The sequence below is a fragment of the Schistocerca nitens genome, chromosome 2, assembly GCF_023898315.1.
Source record: "Schistocerca nitens isolate TAMUIC-IGC-003100 chromosome 2, iqSchNite1.1, whole genome shotgun sequence".
In the NCBI taxonomy this organism is placed as follows: domain Eukaryota; kingdom Metazoa; phylum Arthropoda; class Insecta; order Orthoptera; family Acrididae; genus Schistocerca; species Schistocerca nitens.
Window position 1 is genome coordinate 596055654 of NC_064615.1, and position 18657 is coordinate 596074310.

Genomic DNA, 18657 nt, shown 5'->3' on the forward strand with positions numbered 1-18657 from the left:
ATACTCTGTGTAAATGAATCCATATATTTGGTACCTGACGTCAATACCAGTGATGGATTCCCAAAACTGTGCCCATAGGGAGTTCTTTTTATTGTAAATATATAACCCGGGGGACTTGAAAGAAACAGTGAGAATGATGCCCAGTGCTAACATATGAAGTGTTTCAAAAATACTTTTACAAATTTTGAGGAAAGGTTGTGTATACAAAAATGAGAAAAAAAGTTCATGTAAACAAATGTCTGAAAGTTGATGTTTGACTTAGTAGTCACAAGAATGTATTAACAAAAGTATGATTGTATGTGCTATCAAACAAAATTTGTGACTTGATTGAATATTTTTTGGTCAGTTGGACACAGCATGTATCTTGGATGGAGAGCCCTCAGCAGAAGTAGAAGTAACTTCAGGTGTGTGCCCGGAAAGTGTGACAGGAACATTGTTGTTCATGTTGTACATTAATGATGTGGCAGACAATATTAAAAGTACATCAGACTTTTTGCGGATGCAGTTATCAATAATGAAGTAGTGTCTGAGAAAAAGCTGCTGTAAGATACACAGTAGTAGGATGGGATATCACTTATCTTGCTCTGCTCTCTAAACACATTTACATGTCATTTGACTCCATAGGAGGCTATTTACAGTGAATGTAAGCTGCCTATGTGGAATCACCACTGTTGGTAGTTTGTGTGTTGCCACGGCCACCAGTAATTTCCAAACTGGGAATAAATCGCAGGTCACCCGAATCCTGACTGCATGCCTTTATGTATATATTGCAGTGGGAAAAAGGCAGGGGCAATCAACTTGATGTGGCTGTTAGTATCACCCTTCGTAATCCCAATCCTACCACTGCTCATCCTGAACAAAAGTCAGATCTTGATAAGATTTCAAAGTGGTGCAAATATTGGCAACTTGCTGTAAATATACAGATAAATAAAATTATGCACCATATAAAGTGAAAAAAATTATCATATGACTACAAATACGAATGATTTACAGTTAATTCATACAAGCATCTGGGTGTAACACTTCACAGGAATTTGAAATGGAATGATGACATAGAGTAGGTTGTAGGTGAGGCAGGTGGCAGAGTTGAGTTCATTGGTAGGATACTGGGAAAATGCAATCTCAGTCTATAGAGGAAAAACTTATGCATCCCATCTTAGAATGTTGTTCAAGTGTGCTAGACACAAACTAGATAGGACTAACAGTGAATATTGAACATATATAAAGAAGGGTGTCTGCTATGTTCACAGGTTTATTTTACTCATGGGAAAGTGTCATGTATCAGATTTCTGAAGATAGACGCAAATTATATTGCAATAGCCTGCTTACAAAATTTCAAGAGCCAGTACTAAATGAAATATCGAGAGATATTCTTCAGCTCCGTACATATCGCTCCTGTAAGAACCATGGAGAAAAGATTGTACTAATTATTGTGTGCACAGAGGCAAGCAGTAATTCTTCCAACACTCCATGAGCAGTTGGAAGAGACTCTTAACATTTGATACCATGCTCTCTGCTAGGTACTTTACAGTGGTTTGCAGAGTATGTTTGTAGACAAAGATGTAGACAGAAGGGGTGCATGAGAAGCACATATAGACAGGGAGGAAAGAGAGCTCTGAACTGCCACTGTTGGAGGCAAATTAGGTTACTTCTGACGAGTGGTACAGAATAGAAGAATCTTGGTGTATGAGAATGCAGGTCTATAACAGGGACAAGACCAAACAATCAGAAAGACACCCACATATAAGAAGAGTGGCCAGGTCTTTCATCACATAGTCATCCAATATGTAAGCATGCATCTATGCCCACAATGATCTTTGCTGGCTGATTACTGGCATGAAAAGTGGATAGGAAGCACATCAAGATGCTGAATAACGGCAGTGTGCACCAGATATGTTTATGAGTCTGTGAACTTATGTTTCCAGCCCAACAGCTGAACCAAAGCTTTTTAACTGCATCAAAAGAAAGCACTCTCCCTTATCACTGGAGTCCTGCATCACTCCAAGCTAGGGGGCTACACAGGTGTGCAAAACAAAAGGATGAAAGTAACTTTTGCGTGATGTGTCACTGTCAAGATACACAGCTTGATGAAACTTGGATCATACATAGAAACAAATGCTGCAGTGTAGTACAGAAGATAACTGAAAGAAATATGCAATGGGACAGACAGAAATGATACTTTTATTCAAAGACTGCACTGAAATCACAAAGATTTTTGTGATCCCCTACATACTATAAAAGATAGAACCTGGTTCTTATAGGCTGTGTGATCACCAGGGATGGCAACACATGCTGTGCAATGTGTTCTCCTGCTGGCCACAAGATCGGCAACTAGCTCTTTTGATAGGGCATTCCATTCTTCCACCAGCATGATTGACAACTGCTGGACGGTTGTTGGTGCTTGTGGATTTCCCCAATGCATTCCACACGTGCTCATTGGGATTTAACTAGGAATCTGGTACCAGTCCATTTGCTGAATATCGTCTCATTCCAGGAGCTCCTCCACCAGAACAGTTTGATGTGATTGGCTTTTGTCATCCACCAAAATGAAGTTAGGGCAAAATGCACTCTTGAAAACGTGCACATGGAGAAGGAGTTCAGTGTCACAATGTTGTAGACCTGTGAGTGTACCATGTTCAGAGATTTGCGATGGTGCCAAGAGTGTAGGCATGGGACCAATGAGGAAAGTGTGCTCTTCTCAGGTGAGAGCAGATTCAGTCTGCATAGTGATTGTGGACAGAAACAGATTGTTGTTGTTGTTGTTGTTGTGGTCTACAGTCCTGAGACTGGTTTGATGCAGCTCTCCATGCTACTCTATCCTGTGCAAGCTTCTTCATCTCCCAATACGTGCTGCAGCCTACATCCTTCTGAATCTGTTTAGTGTATTCATCCCTTGGTCTCCCTCTACAATTTTTACCCCCCCCCCCCCCCCCCCCCCACGCTGCCCTCCAATACTAAATCGGTGATCCCTTGATGCCTCAGAACATGTCCTACCAACCGATCCCTTCTTCTTGTCAAGTTGTGCCACAAACTCCTCTTCTCCCCAATCCTATTCAATACTTCCTCATTAGTTACGTGATCTACCCAACTAATCTTCAGCATTCTTCTGTAGCACCACATTTCAAAGGCTACTATTCTCTTCTTGTCAAAAACTATTTATCATCCATGTTTCACTTCCATACATGGCTACACTCCATACAAATACTTTCAGAAACTACTTCCTGACCTTTAAATCTATACTCGATGTTAACAAATTTCGCTTCTTCAGAAAAGCTTTCCTTGCCATTGCCAGTCTACATTTTATATCCTCTTTACTTCGAGCATCATCAGTTATTTTGCTCCCCAAATAGCAAAACTCCTTTACTACTTTAAGTGTCTCATTTCCTAATCTAATTCCCTCAGCATCGCCCGACTTAATTCGACTACATTCCATTATCCTCGTTTTGCTTTTATTGATGTTCATCTTATATCCTCCCTTCAAGACATTGTCGATTCCGTTCAACTGCTCTTCCAAGTCCTTTGCTGTCTCTGACAGAATTACAATGTCATCAGCGAACCTCAAAATTTTTATTTCTTCTTCATGGATTTTAATACCTACTCCGAATTTTTCTTTTGTTTCCTTTACTGCTTGCTCAATATACAGATTGAATAACATCGGGGAGAGGCTACAACCCTGTCTCACTCCCTTCCCAACCACTGCTTCCCTTTCATGTCCCTCGACTCTTATAACTGCCATCTGGTTTCTGTATAAATTGTAAATAGCCTTTCGCTCCCTGTATTTTACCCCTGCCACCTTCAGAATTTGAAAGAGATTATTCCAGTCAACATTGTCAAAAGCTTTCTCCAAGTCTACAAATGCTAGTAACGTAGGTTTGCCTTTTCTTAATCTAGCTTCTAAGATAAGTCATATGGTCAGTATTGCCTCACGTGTTCCCATATTTCTATGGAATCCAAATTGATCTTCCCCGAGGTTGGCTTCTACTAGTTTTTCCATTCGTCTGTACAGAATTCGCGTTAGTATTTTGCAGCCGTGACTCATTAAACTGACAGTTCGGTAATTTTCACATCTGTCAACGCCTGCTTTCTTTGGGATTGGAATTATTATATTCTTCTTGAAGTCTGAGGGTATTTTGCCTGTCTCATACATTTTGCTCAGCAGATGGTAGAGTTTTGTCAGGACTGGCTCTCCCAAGGCTGTCAGTAGTTCTAATGGAATGTTGTCTACTCCCGGGGCCTTGTTTCGACTTAGAAACAGACGAGAAGACATAATGCACCCAGGAATGTTGTCAAACATTATCATTCTGGTGGTCTGGGTGGTATAGTGTGGGAAGGCATAATGTTGCATGGGCATATTGACCTCCAACTCACTGGACAACATTATTGTAAAACTGTGCTCCATGCCCATGTGTCTTTTCTGTGGTGCATTTGACCCTGAACTCACTTTTGTGGATGAAACTGTAGGACCATACTGAACAATGCAAGTGGAATATCTCTTGCAATGAGAGATATTCAGTGAATTGACTGGCCTGTTTATATCTCCAACTTCAAACCCTTCTTTCAAGTGTAGGATGTGTTGGGAAGATGAATTGCAACACATCCACATGTACCAACAACCATCAAGCACTTGTCAGCCACTCTGCTGGAGTAATGGAACACCTTACCACAAGAACTCCTCACCACTTGGAGACTCGTGTTGGAGCTCATAGCACAGCAAGCATTGTCAACCACGATGATCACAAATCTATTAGGAACCATATCCTACTTTCAATGAAACATCATAAAAAAGTTATTTTCCTCTTTAAGTTTTGCAGACCAGTGTATATGTAATGCCACCTCTTACTTCAGTCAGGAGCTTCAAGGAATAGTTAAGATGTAATCTTCTTAGTTCATTACTAATTCAAATTAATAATGCATTTTTCACAATGCAAGTAGTCCCCTTCAAGTTGCTTTCCCTTCATTTAATTTGTGCCTAACTTTCTGAAGTTGATTTTTGATGGTTTGCCCTCAGAGACCTTTCACACAGAAAACATTGGAGTGGCAGCAAGAGCAAGTGTAGGGCCTATGTGATTTTACTGATAGAATGAATTACAGTGATCTGTTAAAAAGGTAGTGTATGTGAAGTGCAAAAGTGAATTCATAAAGCATAGTGAACATATTTCAAGTTTAAAGTGTGTAATGAATGGCCTATGAAGAGAAAGTATGAAATTATGCCGCTAAGGTCAAAGCAATCCATGAACTGCCACAAGATAGAGTAAATAATCATCAGAATGGAAGATAGTAAACAAAAATACAAAGCATTAGGTGCAAAAATGTCACTACAGTAAACGATATGAGGTCTGTGAATGTGGGTAAATTTAATATTAATAATACAAGGTGTAACTTTTCTTCCACCGTTAGCTGATAGGTGGTGACAACGGGAAGTAGCGGTCAAGAGAAACAGATCACAGACATCAGGCAGGTAGCTTGGACCTCAGTCAACGTAACCTCATTCAAACATTAGTCGATTTGTGTCTGCATCATATAGTTGTTCTTGATTGAAAATGTCAGTTTACGAGCATAATTCTCACCATTTGCAGGAGGTGTTACTGTTTTCCTTCTGTATGAACAAAAGTACGTATGGCTAGGATGCTGTTAGTGAAAGGATGTGTCGTGAGTGGTTTCAGCGGTTCAAGAATGGTAATTTCAACATCGTAGACCGGCATAGTGGTGGAAGAGAGAATGTTTTCGAAGATGCAGAATTGGAGACATTGCTCAGTGAAGACTCACGTCAAACTCAAAAACAATTGGCACGATTAGTGGGAGTGGTACAGCAAGCCATTTCAAAACATCTCAAGGCTATGGGGATGATTCAGAAAGAAGGAACTTGGGTCCCGTGTGAGCTGAAACCAAGAGATGTTGAATGGCGTTTGTGTGTTTGTGAACAGTTGTTTCAGAGGCTAAAACAGAAGGGATTTCTGCATCGCATTGTGACCAGGGACAAAAATGGGTTCATTATGATGACTCTAAACGCAAAAAAATCATGGAGATATCGTGGCCATGCTTCCATGTTGATGGCCAAACCGAATATTCATGGCTCCAAGATCATGCTCTGTATTTAGTGGGACCAGCTCGGCGTCATGTACTATGAGGTCTTAAAACCAAGTGAAACAATCACAGGTGCTCGTTACCGAAAGCAATTAAAAATTAATGCATTTGAGCAGAGCATTAAAAGACAAATTGCCCCAATACAGCAAGAGGCACGAAAAAGTGATTTTGTGGCATGACAATTCTCGACCCCATGTTGCAAAACAGGTCATAACATACTTGGAAATATTAAAATGGGAAGTCCTGCCCCACCTGCCATATTCTCCAGACATTGCTCCCTCTGACTATCTCCTGTTTAGATCAATGGTGTATGGGCTGAACTGGCAGGCCAACACTTCCGAATTTGTGAAGAAGTCACAAATTGGATCGATTCATGGATCGCTTCAAAAGATGAACAATTTTTTCGACATGGGGTTCATACACTGCTCAAAAGATGGGAGAAAGTAGTGGCCAGCAATGGAAAATACTTTGAGTGATACATGTGTAACCAATTTGTTTCGTTAAAGCCTCAAATGTTGGGGAAAAAATGGCAGAAGCAAAGTGTACACCTTGTAATAACAATCAAACAATGGCAAATCCAGGATGGAATGTGACAATGTTATGAAAAGGAAAGTTGCTGCTTATCATATAGTGGAGATGCTGAGTCGCAGATTGGCACAGCAAAAAGACTGTCACAAATAAAGCTTTCTGGCATTAAGGCCTTCGTCAACAATAGCCGTAGGCACATAAAAAAAAAAAAAAAAATCACCACAGCCTGAGACTGCACTCGCGTGTGAGCTACAATTGCATGTGTGTGTGTGTGTGTGTGTGTGTGTGTGTGTGTGTGTGTGTGTGTACGTCTATTGTTGACGAAGGCCTTAATGGCCGAAAGCTTTATTTGTAACAGTCTTTTTGTTCTGCCTATCTGCGACATTTCATATGACACTGTTATTAGAAGAAAATAACAGTGTCATATGAAATGTCTTAGACCAAAGCTTAATTCATATATCAAAGTGACTATGGTTAATGTTCTAGAAAGAGGAAGTTATTGTAAAAATGTTACATTTGATGTGCCATAGCCAAAACTTTCAGTGCTTAGAAGTGAAATTTCTAGAAGCAGTAAGCTCTCTGTTGGGAATAAAACTGTATCCCAATGTGAGGGAAAAAAATTAAAAAAAGGCAAAAAACAGCTTCAGCAGCAGTGAAGTGTGGGGAATTATGAAACTTGGTGCAAAAATTCCAGAATTCATAGCTGGCTGCAATCCCGAAAGAGTAAAAAACGATTATGTGATTTTAATAGGTGGTTCTAACAATGTACCCTGCAACAAAGATTGTGATGTTATACAAACACTCAATGAGAAAATTTTGGTGATTTGTTTCTCCAAGGTATTGTGAATATGTGAATATTCCAGACAGACTCTACTTGATCCACAGTCCTGTGTGAACGAGGCTATCTCACAAATAAACTTTACATTTTCAAAGACTTGCAAATATTTTAGCAATACGTGTGTTGCAGATATAAGTAATTTTAGTTTTATTAAACAAGTCATGCATCTTACCAGGTTAGGAAAATAAGTATTAGATATCCTTTTAAGTGCATCAATTATGGTAGCAGACAACAAAATAAATCCACATTTGGAACCTAATCCCCTTAAATGGCTCCAGTAGCCTCATTAGGCCAATTTTCAAGCTGAAAATACCTGTGAAACAGTTAACAATGAGCCTACTGTTCAAAGGGCTCAGGCACTTCATTAGGTGAAAATATGCATTTTCAGCAAATAACGAAGCATTAACAGGTTTTCACCAAAGTATAAGAGGACTTACAAGTAATGTAAATTTCTGTTCTCTTAGAGGATCATCAAGGGATATAAGGTTCTAATGTAGTATGTTTTAATGAATATTAGAGGAGAGGTGTTAAAATATGCCAGAATAAAAATGCCCTGCAGAACAAAGAGGATGATATATAGTTCTCTTAACACTTGCTTTCTGTAGAAAGCTCCCTGCCGCCGTTGGATAAGCAGCTGCCAGCAGAAAGTCGTATACTCCTAGCTCACTCATTTGTTACATAGTTTAATTCTTAATTTCTTTGCATGTTTTTGGTACTTACATTGTTCAAATTCATAAATTTCGGGAGTATTATAGTATTTAAGAGTTGTAGCGTCGCGTTTTAGTACCTGAATAGTGTAAATTCGCGTAGTCATCTGTCTTCTGTTTTTGTTTTGAATGGCCAGTGTCGGTTGGTCACAACCAGTGTGCTCCCTGCCGCCGTTGGATAAGCAGCTGCCAGCAGAAAGTTGTATACTCCTAGCTCACTCATTTGTTACATAGTTTAATTCTCAATTTCTTTGTGTGTTTTTGGTACTTGCATTGTTCAAATTCATAAATTTCGGGCGTATTATAGTATTTGAGAGTTGTAGCATCGCGTTTTAGTACCTGAATAGTGTAAAATCGCGTAGTCTCCTTCCGCCGCCAAGCAGTGTGTCGGCAGTGCGCAAGCAGCAGCATTACTGCATTTACTAGGCAATCTTGTATTTTAATAACTGTTTAAATTTTGTGTCGATTTGTTTGTGCTCTCTGTAGATTAGTTCAGACGTTCTTTGCACAACAGTTTTTAGCATGGATAGGGACTGCAAATGCTGTGTTCGGATGCAGGCTGAGTTGGCATCCCTTCGCTCCCAGCTTCAGGCAGTGTTGGCTTCAGTCACACAGCTTGAGGCTGTTGCCAATGGGCATCACTGTTTATCGGGGACGGCCAGCTCATCCCACGCATCCCCCGATCGGACTAAGACTGTGGCTGCCCCGGATACTGCCCACATTGAGGCTGATCCCTCACCTGTGGTAGAGTGGGAGGTCATCTCGAGGTGTGGCAGGGGGCGAAAGACATTCTGGAGGGCTGAACGGAAGGCCTCTCCAGTTTGTCTGTCGAACCGGTTTCAGGCTCTGTCTCCGGCTGATACTGATGTTTGGCCGGAGATGGGTGCTTGTCCTGTTCCAGAGGTTGCCCCTCAGTCTGCAAGATCCGGGCAGTCGCAGAGGGTGGGCTTACTGGTATTTGGGAGCTCCAACGTCAGGCGCGTAATGGGGCCCCTTAGGGATATGGCAGCAAGAGAGGGGAAGAAAACCAATGTGCACTCTGTGTGCATACCGGAGGGGAGTCATTCCAGATGTGGAAAGGGTCCTTCCGGATGCCATGAAGGGTACAGGGTGCACCCATCTGCAGGTGGTCGCTCATGTCGGCACCAATGATGTGTGTCGCTATGGATCGGAGGAAATCCTCTCTGGCTTCCGGCGGCTATCTGATTTGGTGAAGACTGCCAGTCTCGCTAGCGGGATGAAAGCAGAGCTCACCATCTGCAGCATCGTCGACAGGACTGACTGCGGACCTTTGGTACAGAGCCGAGTGGAGGGTCTGAATCAGAGGCTGAGAGGGTTCTGCGGCCATGTGGGCTGCAGATTCCTCGACTTGCGCCATAGGGTGGTGGGGTTTCGGGTTCCGCTGGATAGGCCAGGAGTCCACTACACGCAGCAAGCGGCTACATGGGTAGCAGGGGTTGTGTGGCGTGGACTGGGTGGTTTTTTAGGTTAGATGGCCTCGGGCAAGTACAGAAAGGGCAACAGCCTCAAAGGGTGTGGGGCAAAGTCAGGACATGCGGGGACCAAGCAGCAATCGGTATTGTAATTGTAAACTGTCGAAGCTGCATTGGTAAAGTACCGGAACTTCAAGTGCTGATAGAAAGCACCGAAGCTGAAATCGTTATAGGTACAGAAAGCTGGCTGAAGACAGAGATAAATTCAGCTGAAATTTTTACAAAGGCACAGACGGTGTTTAGAAAGGATAGATTGCATGCAACCGGTGGTGGCGTGTTTGTCGCTGTTAGTAGTAGTTTATCCTGTAGTGTAGTAGAAGTGGATAGTTCCTGTGAAATATTATGGGTGGAGGTTACACTAAACAACCGAGCTAGGTTAGTAATTGGCTCCTTTTACCGACCTCACGACTCAGCAGCATTAGTTGCAGAACAGCTGAGAGAAAATTTGGAATACATTGCACATAAATTTTCTCAGCATATTACAGTCTTAGGTGGGGATTTCAATTTACCAGATATAGACTGGGACACTCAGATGTTTAGGACAGGTGGTAGGGACAGAGCATCGAGTGACATTATACTGAGTGCACTATCCGAAAATTACCTCGAGCAATTAAACAGAGAACCGACTCGTGGAGATAACATCTTGGACCTACTGATAACAAACAGACCCGAACTTTTCGACTCTGTAAGTGCAGAACAGGGAATCAGTGATCATAAGGCCGTTGCAGCATCCCTGAATATGGAAGTTAATAGGAATATAAAAAAAGGGAGGAAGGTTTACCTGTTTAGCAAGAGTAATAGAAGGCAGATTTCAGACTACCTAACAGATCAAAACAAAAATTTCTGTTCCGACACTGACAATGTTGAGTGTTTATGGAAAAAGTTTAAGGCAATTGTAAAATGCGTTTTAGACAGGTACGTGCCGAGAAAACTGTGAGGGACGGGAAAAACCCACCGTGGTTCAACAACAAAGTTAGGAAGCTACTGCGAAAGCAAAGAGAGCTTCACTCCAAGTTTAAACGCAGCCAAAACCTCTCAGACAAACAGAACCTAAACGATGTCAAAGTTAGCATAAGGAGGGCTATATGTGAAGCGTTCAGTGAATTTGGAAGTAAAATTCTATGTACCGACTTAACAGAAAATCCTAGGAAGTTCTGGTCTTATGTTAAATCAGTAAGTGGCTCAAAACAGCATATCCAGACACTCCGGGATGATGATGGCATTGAAACAGAGGATGACACGTGTAAAGCTGAAATACTAAACACCTTGTTCCAAAGCTGTTTCACAGAGGAAGATCGCACTGCAGTTCCTTCTCTAAATCCTCGCACAAACGAAAAAATGGCTGCCATCGAAATAGTGTCCCAGGAATAGAAAAGCAACTGGAATCACTCAACAGAGGAAAGTCCACTGGACCTGACAGGATACCAATTCGTTTCTACACAGAGTACGCGAAAGAACTTGCCCCCCTTCTGACAGCCGTGTACCGCAAGTCTCTAGAGGAATGGAAGGTTCCAAATGATTGGAAAAGAGCACAGGTAGTCCCAGTCTTCAAGAAGGGTTGTCGAGCAGATGCGCAAAACTTTAGACCTACCGTATTTACTCGAATCTAAGCCGCACTTGAATCTAAGCCACACCTGAAAAATGAGACTCGAAATAAAGGAAAAAAAAAATTCCCGAATCTAAGCCACACCTGAAATTTGAGACTCGAAATTCAAGGGGAGAGAAAAGTTATAGGCCGCACTTCCAAATCGAAACAAAGTTGGTCCATTGTAATATGAGACACAATTTAGGTCGAATGAAAGACGATACAGCTACAGTAGTTTGGTTCGAGTCGTAAGCTTAGCAGTTAAGCTTTACCAGGTAGCCATTGCTATGCGTCAGGCGCTCCGTCCGTATTTATACGGGTCCCCTTCCTTTTTCACTTGCTTCGTCTGGTTTGAATCGATTGCTTATTTTGCTTTGATCTGATAAGTGCTGTTTTCTTTGTTATAGGTGTTTCTCACTCTAAGCTGGAAATGCATTACTGTACTGTGTCATGCATTGTTTGTCGCATTTTGATAGTGCGTGTTTACGGCCTGTCGCCGCTCGCGGCATGACTTGCTTTTGTGCGTGCTACCGCCGCTTAAAAAAAAAGAGGAATCGTCTCATTAGCGAAACAATGGCAAGAGACTGCTATTTGTTGTTACTTACACTGCTGCCTTCTTTGATAATGATCAACAAGAACCAAATAATAGGCTGCGTATGATAGAACATGTTCTGAACGAGAGTTTAGCGAAAATTTTTCTCCATTTGAAAATCTTTGCGGCCGCTTCTTTAGTACATCAAATTCTGCACAGAAATTAGTCATCTTACATTTAAAATCTAATCAGTTGCCGTGCTTCATTTCTGACTGTATCACTATTAGGCATAAGAATAATACGAATATAAACATGACACGATACATATATTCTTCCGCGTTTGCTGTTGTCTCACTCTAGTTTCGTAGTTTATTAGGCAGACAGGATTTAAATGAGATAGCAGCAAACACGAAAGAATACATGGCAAAATGTTTATATTCATATTATTCTTATGGTGAAGAGAATAGTGCATGTGATTCACATTTCATCAGGTTCCTATTAGCAACCATCTCTTCTCACAGGTAGGAAAAAACTCGGAACGTAGAGTTGGCCATATTGACAAACATCCCTAACAGTCTTGCCAGTCGGATTTTCGTAGTACATTGAAATTCTGCTACATTCGAAGATGAACAATACGGAATTTGTATTTACTTCGTTGGATAATGTATGAAAATGCAGTGGTCGAAACTCGGGGCGGAGAAAAAAAAAGCTCGTCTTCTACCTTTTTTTAAATTTATTTACTGATGCAGAGGTTTTGACGCCAGTATTTATCTTTGTGCCCAGAAAGCATGCTTGTGTAGCGCTACATATATTCGACGGCAGAAGTTAGTTGTTGCGGCACCTACCAACATTTTTCAGAACTTCCGCTTGCTTTGCACTCGATTCTAAGCCGCAGGCGGTTTTTTGGATTACAAAAACCGGAAAAAAGTGCGGCTTAGATTCGAGTAAATACGGTATATCTCTGACGTCGATCTGTTGTAGAATTTTAGATCATGTTTTTTGTTCGAGTATCATGTCGTTTTTGGAAACCCAGAATCTACTCTGTAGGAATCAACATGGATTCCGGAAACAGCGATCGTGTGAGACCCAACTCGCTTTATTTGTTCATGAGACCCAAAAAATATTAGGTACAGGCTCCCAGGTAGATGCTATTTTCCTTGACTTCCGGAAGACATTCGATACAGTTCCGCACTGTCGCCTGATAAACGAAGTAAGAGCCTACGGAATATCAGACCAGCTGTGTGGCTGGATTGAAGAGTTTTTAGCAAACAGAACACAGCATGTTGTTATCAATGGAGAGACGTCTACAGACGTTAAAGTAACCTCTGGCGTGCCACAAGGGAGTGTTATGGGACCATTGCTTTTCACAATATATATAAATGACCTAGTAGATAGTGTCGGAAGTTCCATGCGGCTTTTCGCGGATGATGCTGTAGTATACAGAGAAGTTGCAGCATTAGAAAATTGTAGTGAAATGCAGGAAGATCTGCAGCGGATAGGCACTTGGTGCAGGGAGTGGCAACTGACCCTTAAAGTAGACAAATGTAATGTATTGCGAATACATAGAAAGAAGGATCCTTTATTGTATGATTATATGATAGCGGAACAAACACTGGTAACAGTGACTTCTGTAAAATATCTGGGAGTATGCGTGCGGAACGATTTGAAGTGGAATGAGCATATAAAATTAATTGTTGGTAAGGCGGGTACCAGGTTGAGATTCATTGGGGGAGTCCTTAGAAAATGTAGTCCATCAAGAAAGGAGGTGGCTTACAAAACACTCGTTCGACCTATACTTGAGTATTGCTCAACAGTGTGGGATCCGTACCAGATCGGGTTGATGGAGGAGATAGAGAAGATCCAAAGAAGAGCGGCGCGTTTCATCACAGGGTTATTTGGTAACTGTGATAGCGGTAACGGAGATGTTTAGCAAACTCAAGTGGCAGACTCTGCAAGAGAGGCGCTCTGCATCGCGGTGTAGCTTGCTCGCCAGGTTTCGAGAGGGTGCGTTTCTGGATGAGGTATCGAATATATTGCTTCCCCCTACTTATACCTCCCGAGGAGATCACAAATGTAAAATTAGAGAGATTAGAGCGCGCACGGAGGCTTTCCAGCAGTCGTTCTTCCCGCAGCAGTCGTTCTTCCCGCGAACCATACACGACTGGAACAGGAAAGGGAGGTAATGACAGTGGCACGTGAAGTGCCCTCCGCCACACACCGTTGGGTGGCTTGTGGAGTATAAATGTAGATGTAGGTGTAGATGTACTGACCCAAAGAAACAGCAGCACTACAGACTTAACTGTAGCACCCTAAAGAGGACAATAAATTAATCTAAGAGTATGTGCATAAAATCTGAAATTGGTAGTCAGCAAAATAAAAATCATTTGGAATTTGATAAAGATGGAAACTAGTGGAAAAATAGGGAATATGATACCTATATAAATTAATCAAGGTGACAATATTATAAGGAAACCTGAAATGGTTGCAGGAATAATGAACAATTGTTTTTTGACAGCAGCAGAGAAGGCAGGCTGTAAATGAGCTGTGCACAAAGCAATGGCTCTTCTACAGAAAGCAATAAGCAACAGAACCTCACAGATGTCCTTGCTTCCTTTTACTGTATATTAAATGGGAATGAAAGAATATTTAATTCTTTAGAAAATAAAGAGTCCATTGGTATGCACAATATTGTTATAAATGTATAAGTCCAGTCTTATGCAACATATTCAGTACATCTCTGCAAGAAGGAATTGTCCCTGATAAACGATAACTGACTGTAGTAATACCGCTCTTTAAGAAAAGTGATAAAAATAATGTCACAAACTATTGTCCAGTCTCCCTTTTAATCTTCAAGTGGGTGCACCATTTCTCACAACACGAGTGGATGTGTGTCATTATGTTATCAAAATAAATATCTGTGAGCAGAATCACAGTTAAATCTTAGTTTAATTACACTACAATAACTTGAACTGACATTATATGAGCTGAATCACTGTTTAATTAGATAATAATAAAATAAACTTTCATTATATCAGTCTTGCTGTATCTAAGTGTTACCCCACACTAATGATCCACTCAAAGAATTAACTCCTTAATACCTGAATAAATTTCTAGATGGAAGATAAAAATCAAAACTCTTTGTCTATGATGAAAGATAAAAATCGAAAATTGTGGCACTTCAAAGGTACCTGAAACATTCAGGAGAATCAGCACCTACTGTCATTGGCACTATAAAACAGTTAATCTTCCAATTACTAGCACAGCATTGGTATGATACAAATTCATGACATTCAGCATTAAGGGGTTAAACAACCAAGTTTCATCAGATCCCTGACAACCACTTAATTGATTATTAACTATCTCATAGATAACTGCCTCACTGTAGGATTGTGCTGCTAGCTCGAAATCTAGGTCATGTTCTTGCACGGATTGTAATTTTGTTCTCACTTAGCTTGCTGTTTCTTTTATGTTATTGCTGCTCACCTTGATGTGTGACAACACAACTGAAGCAGTAATGAAGGAACAGGTTTGGGCTCACAATTGTAAAACAACAATGGAATGATACAAAGCAATGTTCTTTGTGATTGGCACACTTTATACATAGGCACGCCCACGCAAGGGTTAACTATCTTTTCCAAAATTCTTGAAAAACTTGTACACAAATTGATTTTCAATCATTTCAACTTCCACAATATCCTCAGCAAAAGTCAATTTGAGTGACAATAGAGTTTTCGAAACCACCAACAAAAAAAGTCTGTAGTAGGTATTTTTTGTGATCTTTCAAAAGCCTTCAAGTGTGTAAACAATCAAATTCTTTTGAAAAAGGTAGAATATTATGTTTTAGATGGCACTGTTGCATTGTGGCTTCACTCAAACCTAAAGAACAGAAAGTAGACTGTAATGCTAAATGTATCATCTGGAGAACCTATGTCATCTGAGTGGTGCATCATAAGTTTGTTGTGTACCACAAGGCTCTTTGTCTGCTGCTGTCTGTTATTTTCATTACTTGCCTTTCTTATTATTCAATATAAAGAGTAAATTTATCCTTTTTGAGATGCTACTACAATTCTCTTTGACAAATTGTCAGTTAACAATCTTGAACAAACTATGAACAAAGTTTACATTGAAATTTTGAATTGGTTTTCTACAAGTGGTTCCCCATCACTGCAGATAAAACCCATTATATGATGTTCCATGCAACACAAAGAAATCTTGGAGACATTAACATAGAGTGAGAGACAACCTTTGAAAAAAGTTGAGGATACGATACTTGAGCACATATATAGACAGCAAATGTAATTTGTCAACTGACACTCTTCATCTTTTGGAAAGATTTACCATAGTTCAGCAATATTGCACTATGAATTATTGCTTCAGTGGCTGAAGTGTATACCATTAAGGCTTCCTACTTTGGCTACTTTAGTTGATTGACGTCGGGATTCTTACCACCTCCTCGCAATATATGTTTTTCTTGTCGAACTCTGTCCGTAATAACTTTCCCATTTACAAAGTCTGCAGTGAATATCATGACTACAAATGAGAATGGAAACAGTCTGCACTATGAATTATTGCTTCAGTGGCTGAAGTGTATACCATTAAGGCTTCCTACTTTGGCTACTTTAGTTGATTGGCGTCGGGATTCTTACCACCTCCTCGCAATATATGTTTTCCTTGTCGATCTTTGTCCGTAATAACTTTCCCGTTTACAAAGTCTGCAGTGAATATCATGACTACAAATGAGAATGGAAACAGTCTGCACATTGAATAGAAAACTCTTAACCTGATTCAAAATGAGTTTATTACTCCAGCATTGTGCTGTTTAATGCACTCCCACCACATATCAAATGCCTTCATAAACAACTGCCAAAATTGAATCAAATTCTGAAAGAGTACTTTTTATACAATCAGTGGATTTATGAGAGCAAATGGAAGCCACCACTAAACTCACAATTGTTTTAGAAATATTTTTACTTAATTTTATTTTGAGCACTATCATAGGCATATGTAAATTTCAGTTTAGGTATTCATGTATTGATTTGTTGTAATATTTAGCTTAACTTTGCTTTCTTGTATATTATTGATCCTTCCATGGTGTAACACAATTTTCTGTTGATTTGATACATGCTCTTCATTTGATATTATATTTAGATTGTGTCTTTTACTATATTTATATAACTTATATTTGAAGTATGTACAAATTGACACATTCCATATCATTGGGATTCACTTGCTAATTGGATCTACGGAATATGAATTAAATAAATACTTGTAATAAATAAATGTGGGACAGGAAGTACACTACATAATTTTCCAAGCATGGGGCTAACATAAGTATCACACTACAGTAATTGCAAACCAGTGTGAGGCCTACAAGTATTACTGCATAAGAGACATTGTGTCATTGTGGATCTGACAAAATGAGCTTCTTCAGTAAATGTTGCTACACTAATGCCATACAACTACTTCCCATTACAATTTTTACCTGAAACCACAATCATTATTACATTCATAGAGCATTCATCAGAATGTGTTTCCACCAAGGCCATTCTGTTAAAATAAAATATTTAGCTTTCACTGGTAGATTTATGAAACCTGAGGACTGAATGGTGAATATCTTTGAAGCTCTGGAGTATTATGTCCCTATGCAGTGCCTTACTGATCCATCTGGAGATGGGGAAAAGGTTTGTCATTACTCTACAATATAGGCCTAAATTTCTCTGAATTTCACCATCTGGGTCGTTATTTAGGAAGCATGTTACAAGGAAAGAAAGTTTTTCTTTCTTAAATTGGAATTTTGAGAGCATGTTTGTTGGTGCTGCATAACCTATTACTTACTATGTCTACCACTGGAATTTGATGAGCATTACTGTGATGATTTTATGCCAGTTGTTTCACTGTAAAATAAATCTGCCCTCATTTCTTAGAAACTGTTTGTTGTAGCATGTTAGTGTATGAGTATTTTCCAAACTTGAACTATGTCCTTATGCTGTGCCACATTTTATCAGAACTGGTATGTTCAGAGGCAGTGAATGACTTTTATTGCTAGCATATTCTTGTACTCAATCAGAAAATATTATGTATGAGCTTAGTAAGAAAAGAAATTAGACAGATGCTGCAATTTTGAAAACTAATGAAATACAGTAGAGTCACGATAGTTCGAGGTGAACGGGACCAGAATCACCTCGAACTATCGAAAACTCGAACTATCGAAATTTAAATGGGAAAAAGAAATATTATGATATTGTAAGTAATACAGGTCAAAATATAAACTTTATTAAAATAAAAGTATTTACACATGCATTTACATTGGCAGAATAACAATAATTATTTATTTAGACAAGTAATAGTGAAGAGTCTTTTGTTTGGCGAAGCTGCAACATTTCCTTGCGGCAATGTCACGCCACCGTCTCAGGAGCCATAGGTCAGTTGGTGTCGCCTCAGGCTGTTGTTCCACGTAACATATGGCGGCCTCGAGAGCAGCATACATGGGTGTGACTCATCATCGGTGCAGCCTCTGCCTCGTCATCCTTGTCACTCTCACACTGCGATGGAATGTTAACCATGGCAGTTATAGAAGAGTCTGTCACTTCCAACTGTTTTTCCGAATTTAACCACTCGCCTACTTCCACCTCTTCTGCCTCTTCACACCCTGACAATCTGCTGATTAAATTACACAATGGTTGATTGTCCTCATCTGCTAAATCTTCAGTTTCTGTGTCTGGCATACTTTCCTGTAGAATTTTCCTCCATGACTTAGAATTTGTGTCTGACTTTATTTCGCTCCAAGATTCGCTAATCCAGTACATGACGTCCTTCAAAGTCACTTTCTTCAAAGCTCCTACAGTGCTTTCGTTGTCTTGGGAATGCAGGATTGACTGTAGCAATCGCCA

General features: G+C 40.1%; 1 protein-coding gene across 1 annotated transcript in view; it reads left to right on the forward strand.

Moving 5' to 3' along the window:
- LOC126236667 (cytoplasmic dynein 2 heavy chain 1) overlaps positions 1-18657 on the forward strand; it is an 873274-nt gene that overhangs the window by 650714 nt on the left and 203903 nt on the right. The window lies entirely within an intron of this gene.